The sequence below is a fragment of the Cyprinus carpio genome, chromosome A20, assembly GCF_018340385.1.
Source record: "Cyprinus carpio isolate SPL01 chromosome A20, ASM1834038v1, whole genome shotgun sequence".
Classification (NCBI taxonomy): domain Eukaryota; kingdom Metazoa; phylum Chordata; class Actinopteri; order Cypriniformes; family Cyprinidae; genus Cyprinus; species Cyprinus carpio.
In genome coordinates, this window is record NC_056591.1 from 1,585,496 (window position 1) to 1,592,995 (window position 7,500).

The window sequence follows — 7,500 nt, forward strand, 5'->3', positions numbered from 1 at the left end:
CCTTTTTCCTGAGTTAAATTCAGTGGAGTGATTTAGTCTTGTTTGCACACATTCGGAGGGAGTGGTGGTATTATTTAACAGATCTGAAGGCTCTGTAATTGTTCATAAAGGCCACTGGTTAATGGTAGCAATAGAAATGCATGACAAACGTTATATATATCTTTGTATTTGTGGTTATAATAACAAAGTGGCTAATAGAAAAATGTTTGAGAAAACTTGGTAATTTGTTAACAAATTGAAGAATAAAAAAGTATAAAGCAGAAAATGTGATAATAGAGGGTGACTTTAATATAGTCCCTTAGACCTCAAAGAGGTTCACATTCTGTTAATAATGATACTATAATGATACTATATTGAATTTACGTACAACTATAAATGTGATTGACTACTGGAGGGAATCTAACCCAAACAGTTAGGGGTGTCCCTGACTAATGATTTTCATAGTCCAATTGGAATTTTCGAATCTTACCGATATTCAACTAATAGTCTAATCATATGCTTGGGGGCGGGACAAAATATATTACCAAGTGTCAAGTCAGACATTCAACAGTCATAATTACTGACGTTAACACACAAGGAAAATGTGTAACGGATGCCTTGCAGATACAAACAGGGTAAATAATGTTTTATGTTTTGATTAAGTGATATTTTAAATTGTAATTATTAGTGACATTAAGAATTCACAACATTTTTTTACAATAGTGCTCTCATTATAACGTTATGTATCTGACTTAAGCATTTCTGTTTTGAGCTGCGCGCACTGAAGATGACCAGTAGAATGAATTAACTCCTTTTGTGGACGCGTTCTGCACTTAACAACGTGCAGAAACACAGCAACTAAACTCAAAAAATGTACAGTGTTTTATTATAATAATGTTCTCATTATAATTGTTATGTACAGTATATATGGTAATAGTTATTAACATTCTGCATTATTGTTTGTCTTTCTCGCACTGTGCACTGAATAGATAATCACCGTAGAATGATGTGCTTTACTGCAGCGCAACTCAACCGAATGCATCTTATACAAGATACATAATATATACACGATATATATATATAAACCGGCTGAAATGTTATGAAATCACTTGTACCCTATGCCTGATCGAAAAGATCCAGTCTTTCACTCTGTCTGTGTCAGTTTGAGTCTTGTTAAATTTTTTATTATATATATATAAATGTGTTAATAGTATTTTGTTTTGAGAATGTTCTCCAAATATTCAGTGTTGGTTCTAGGGACATAGAAAATGTCCAGGTTTCTTGATGTTAGAGGAACATTTTTAAAAAGTTATGGTGTTCCTCAAACGTTCTTTCAACTTAATTTTAATTAAAAATTCAACATTCTAGGAACATTGATTTGACACATTCCAAGAACATAAAAATATTGAGTTTCCTTAATGTTAGTAGAATGTTATTTAAAGGTTAGTATGATGTTCATGAAACATTCAGTCATTCAAACACCTGCTGTGAACAAGCACTGAAAGAAAGAGAAATAAGAACACAAACTACAACTTTCTTCAGCCACAGCCTTAGATGAACTGAAGATAAAAGACATTAAATCTCTCAAGATCTGATTCAACAACTTCACAAACAGCATCACCAGCTTCACTTACAGTATTACTAACCAGATTTACGTTATTTCTGTCACACGTCTAAAGAATTTATTATTGAAAATTAACAGAGGTTTGGATGTTAACATCTTATTGAAAATATTTCATTTGAAGTCACCATCACAGATATCAGTGTTTGATTTTGTTGGGCTCTTGACCCTTGACTTTGGTTGAGTTGCTTCTTTTGCAACTGTTTTGCTTCTTTTGCAAGAAAGTTTTTGTGAATTTTTAAATGTGCTCAACATGTCTGTTTTAGTGACAGACAAATGACTGCATTACAGTGGTTTAAATAACTCGTAATTTGTAATAACAAAACATGACTTATAATACTATTGTTGTACTTCAGATGCTGCGTGTTGATGTTTGGGAATGCATAAATATTGTCATTGTTAACTTTTTGTTTAAAACATGTTTTGCATCATTAATACACTCACAGACATCAACATTCTGCATATGAAACACAACAATGGTGACATACTTCATGCCAGCACACAAAAACACATTCATGGCTCCCAGAATGCAGAATTTTTTTTGATTGTCACGGTTTGTATGATGAGTACTGATGTCTAAGTGTGATGTATTAAAACTTTTATATATATATATATAATATAATTTTTTCACATTTGAGTTTATTTCCTTCTCACATAACATCTCAATTCCAAAAGTAAGCAAAACAATATATAACACAGTTGTCAACTACTTTAAAGCAGTCATTTGCCTGTCATTAAAACAGACATGTTGATCTGCTTTATTTAATGTTTTCTGAAAACACCTGCAATTGCTGCCAAAGAAGCAACTTAGTATAAATCAATGGTCAAGAGCCCAACTGAAACAAACACTGATATCCATGATGGTAACTTTAAATTAAACATTTTCAACAAGAGGTCAACATCTAAACCTCTCTTAATTCTCAATAAGAACTTATGTAGATGTCTAACAGAAATAAAGTAAATATGGGTAGTAATAAATGAAGCTGCTGATGGTGTTTGTGGAGTTGTTTACTCAAATCTTGAGAGATTTAAATTATTTTATCTTCAGTTCATCTAAGGCTGTGGCTGAAGAAAGTTGTAGTTTGTATTCTTACTTCTCTTTCTTTCAGTGCTTGTTCACAGCAGGTGTTTGAATGATTGAAAGAATGTTCCAGGAACACCATACTAACCTTTAAATAACATTCTACTGGATATTTTTATGTTCTTGGAATGTTACAAATCAATGTTCCTAGAATGTTGAATTTTAAATGAAAATTAAGTTGACAACATTTGAGGAACATCATACCTTTTTAAAAACGTTCCTTCAACATCAAGAAACCTGGACATTTTTTATGTTCCTAGAACTAACACTGAATATTTGAAGAACGCTCTTGTAACAAAATTATGTCAGCTGGGAAGATGCTTCTTTCCATCATGGATTTTGGAGAGTAAAACTTAAACCTATAGATGTGGTTGGATTTATTCACGCACTTTAAAATATTTATTTAAAACTTCTTTCTTTTCAGATTCTTATTTACAGCATTATCATAATAGGCTGTCTATTAACTTAATGGTAGAAAACCAGTAGTTCTATGTGAAATCAGACATTTGAGCTCCCCCATATAGCCAAAAAAGGATGATCATAACACCCTGTGAATATTTGACTGTGAGATTGGTATCGAATCAGGTTTCTCCTATTGAAACATTGAATCGTCGACTATTTGGATTCACCCCTACAAACAGTATTCAGTTTACATAGTTTAAACCCCTGAGGAAATGGACAATGTTCGAGCGTAGATTATTGGCTTTTTTTCTAGTGAACTATGTAAAAATGCCACAGAATGTAAAATTTCAGCTGCCCCACTTACAGATCCCTGTATGGTTACTCTGTCCTTATCAGTCTTTAAAGATTCTAGATTCAATATTTTTATTTGTCACATACATGGTTACATGGAGAGCATATGACCAGCAGTGAAATGTAAGTCAGGTCCACTCCATGGACAGTGCAATTATTAAAGAACACAAACACAAGATTAAACAGGTTCTCCCCACTCAGTGATGCACCCACTGAGAAACCTGATGAAACTGCTCTAGTTATTGCCGATTCTATTGTACGGAACTTGAAAATAGAGACACCAGCCACCATAGTCCAATGTTTACCGGGAGCCAGAGTGCCTGACATCTTGTCAAATTTAAAAAGTGCTGGCTAATGCTAAACGTAAATACAGTAATATTGTAATTCATGCCGGCGCTAATGATGTTCGACTTCGCCAGACGGAGATCACTAAAAATAACATTAAAGAAGTGTGTGAACTTGCAAGCATGATGTTAGACACTGTAATATGCTCTGGTCCCCTCCCTGCTTACCATGGTGATGAGATACATAGCAGATTGTCATCACTCAATGGCTGGATGTCTAAGTGGTGCCCGCAGAATAACATAGGTTTCATAGACAATTGGACAAGTTTTTGGGGCAGACCTGACCTGTTAAAAAGAGATGGTCTTCATCCCTCCTGGGGTGGTGCCGCTCTTCTTTCTAGAAATATGGCACATAGTCTTAGAGTTTGTACTTGACTAACTGGGGCCTAGGTCAGGAAGCAGACAGACTGGCTAAACCGACAGTCTGCTAGCCACCTTACGTCACAGAAGTCAGTTAATTCTCAGCACGTAGAGACTCTTTCACCTAGATATCACACTATAGAGACTGTGTCTGTTCCCTGGGCTAGAAAATACAAAAAATGTCCAAACCAATTTAAGAGCAACAATTTAAGAGCAAAAACAGATGTAATATGGATAAACAAATGATAAAGCTTGGCTTATTGAATATCAGGTCCCTTTCTACGAAAGAAATTTTTGTAAATAATATGATAATTGATCATAATCTAGATGCACTCTGTTTGACAGAAACCTGGCTAAAACCTGATGATTACATTATTTTAAATTAGTCTACACCCCAAGATTACTGTTATAAACATGAGCCACGTCCAAAAGGTAAAGGGGGAGGTGTTGCTTCCATTTATACCAATGTTTTCAGGATTTCTCAGAGGGCAGGCTTCAAGTATAACTCGTTTGAAGTATTGGTGCTTCATATAACGTTATCCAGAGAAACAAATGTTAATGATAAATCCCCTGTGATGTTTGTACTGGCTACTGTATACAGGCCACCAGGGCACCATACAGACATTATTAAAGAGTTTGCTGATTTTACATCCGAGTTAGTGCTGGCTGCAGATAAAGTTTTAATTGTTGTTGATTTTAATATCCATGTTGATAATGAAAAAGATTGGGATCAGCATTTATACACATTGTATTGGGGTTAGACAACACGTCTCAGGACCTACTCATTGTCGAAATCATACTCTAGATTTAATACGGTCACATGGAATTGATGTTGATGGTGTTGAAATTATGCAGCCAAGCGATGATATCTCAGATCATTATTTAGTTTTGTGCAAACTTCATATAGCTAAAACTGTAAATTCTACTTCTTGTTACAAAGCCAAGTAGAACCATCACTTCTACCACAAAAGACTGCTTTGTAAGTAATCTTCCTGATATATCCCAAAACCTCAGAACAACTTGATGATGTTACAGAAACTATGGACTCTCTCTTTTCTAGCATTTTAAGTACAGTGGCTCCTTTACGCTTAAGGAAGGTTAAGGAAAACAGTCTGACACCGTGGTGTGATGAAAACACTCGCACCCTAAAGAGAGCAGCCCGGGAAATGGAGCGCAGCTGGAGGAAAACAAAACTAGAGGTATTTCGTATTGCTTGGAGGGAAAGTAACCTATCTTACAGAAAAGCATTAAAAACTGCTAAATCTAAATACTTTTCGTCTCTTTTAGAAGAAAACAAACATAATCCCAGGTATTTATTCAATACAGTGGCTAAACTAATGAAAAATAAAGCATCAACAAGTGTTGACATTTCCCAACATCACAGCAGTAATGACTTTATGAACTAATTTACTTTTAAAGTCGATACTATTAGAGATAAAATTGTAACCATGCAGCCAACAGCTACAGTATCACATCAGACAGTGCACTATAGATCCGCTGAGCAACAGTTCCACTCATTCTCTACTATAGTCAAGTCAAGTCAAGTCACCTTTATTTATTTAGCACTTTAAACAAAAAGATTGCGTCAAAGCAACTGAACAACATTAATTAGGAAAACAGTGTGTCAATAATGCAAAATGACAGTCAAAGGCAGTTCATAATTGAATTCAGTGATGTCATCCTCTCAGTTTCAGTTTAAATAGTATCTGTGCAATCATTTGCAATCAAGTCAACGAAATCGCTCTAAATGAAGTGTCCTCAGCTAAGCAAGCCAGAGGCGACAGCGGCTAGGAACCAAAACTCCATTGGTGACAGAATGGAGAAAATCAGTTTAAGAGAAACCAGGGTCAGTCGGGGGGGCCAGTTTCTCTCTGACCAGACGAAACCAGCAGTTCAATTCCAGGTTGCAGAAAAGTCAGATTGTGCAGAAGAATCATCTGTTCCTGTGGTCTTGTCCCAGTGGTCGTCTGAGACAAGGTCTTTACAGAGGATCTGTATCTGGGGCTCTAGTTGTCCTGGTCTCCGCTGTCTTTCAGGGCTGTAGAAGTCCTTTCTAGGTGCTGATCCACCATCTGGGCTGGATACATACTGGATCCAGGTGACTGCAGTGACCATCTGACTTGGATACAGACTGGATCTGGTGGCTACGGTGATCTCGGAATAAGAGGGAAACAGACTAATATTAGCGTAGATGCCATTCTTCTAACGATGTAGCAAGTACATCGGGTGTTATGGGAAGTGTTCCCAGTTCTGGTTTACCTAATTAATGCAGCCTAAAAATCCTTTAACGGATTTGGATATTAGAAGCATATTAGTGTGTTATGTGTAAGCCAGGTTAAAGAGATGGGTCTTTAATCTAGATTTAAACTGCAAGAGTGTGTCTGCCTCCCGAACAATGTTAGGTAGGTTATTCCAGAGTGGGCGCTAAATAGGAGAAGGATCTGCCGCCCACAGTTGATTTTGGGTTAGGGTTAGGGTTAGGGTTAGAATTAGAAAAAATCCAAGAGCTGAAGCACAGTCCAGCTCTGGTAATGCACAGTCCTTCAATACTCTTTCTGGCCGCTCTCCTGCCTCGGCCAAGGCCTGCCCCCACGGCCTAGGCCCACTACTTCACCACCAATATATTTGGTCTTTTTAACGTTGAACCACAGATAGTGAGATTTTTAAACTTATAGACGAGTATTGTTTTTCATAATAAATGTTGTTTTTATATTAAGGTTTTTATAGTATTTATTATATTTATGGATAATACTTCTCCCATATAAATTATTAGGGGTAGAATGGGTAGGATTAGGATGGGTGGGGCTAAAATGATGTAATTTATTAGGGGTAGAATGGGTAGGATTAGGATGGGGCTAAAATGATGTGTCTGAGGGGTGGAAATGGTAGGATTAGGATGGGTGGGGCTAAAATGATGTGTCTGAGTGGTGGTGGAAATGGTAGGATTAGGATGGGTGGGGCTAAAATGATGTAATTTATTAGGGGTAGAATGGGTAGGGGTTAGGAACGAATGAGATCCAGAAGCTGAAACATAGTTCAACATCGGTACATGCACTGTCCTTCTTATACTCCTAATGGCCACCTGTTTTTCACCGCTCGAGCAGAGCCCCACAGCCCAGGCCCACAACAACCCCCGGACAAAGAGAAATCCTTTTTAAATCATTATTTATAATACAATAGATGTAATGGATAGGGTTAGAATATATAGGTTTTCAAACTATCAGGGGTAGAATGAGTGAGGTTTAGATTTAGTGTGGTTAACTTGGTTAAGTTTAGGTGTAGTATGTTAGCTTTGTTAGGTTTTAGTGTAAAGTTATAGTTAACTGGTTAAGTTTTAGGTGTAGTATAGTTAAACTGGTTAA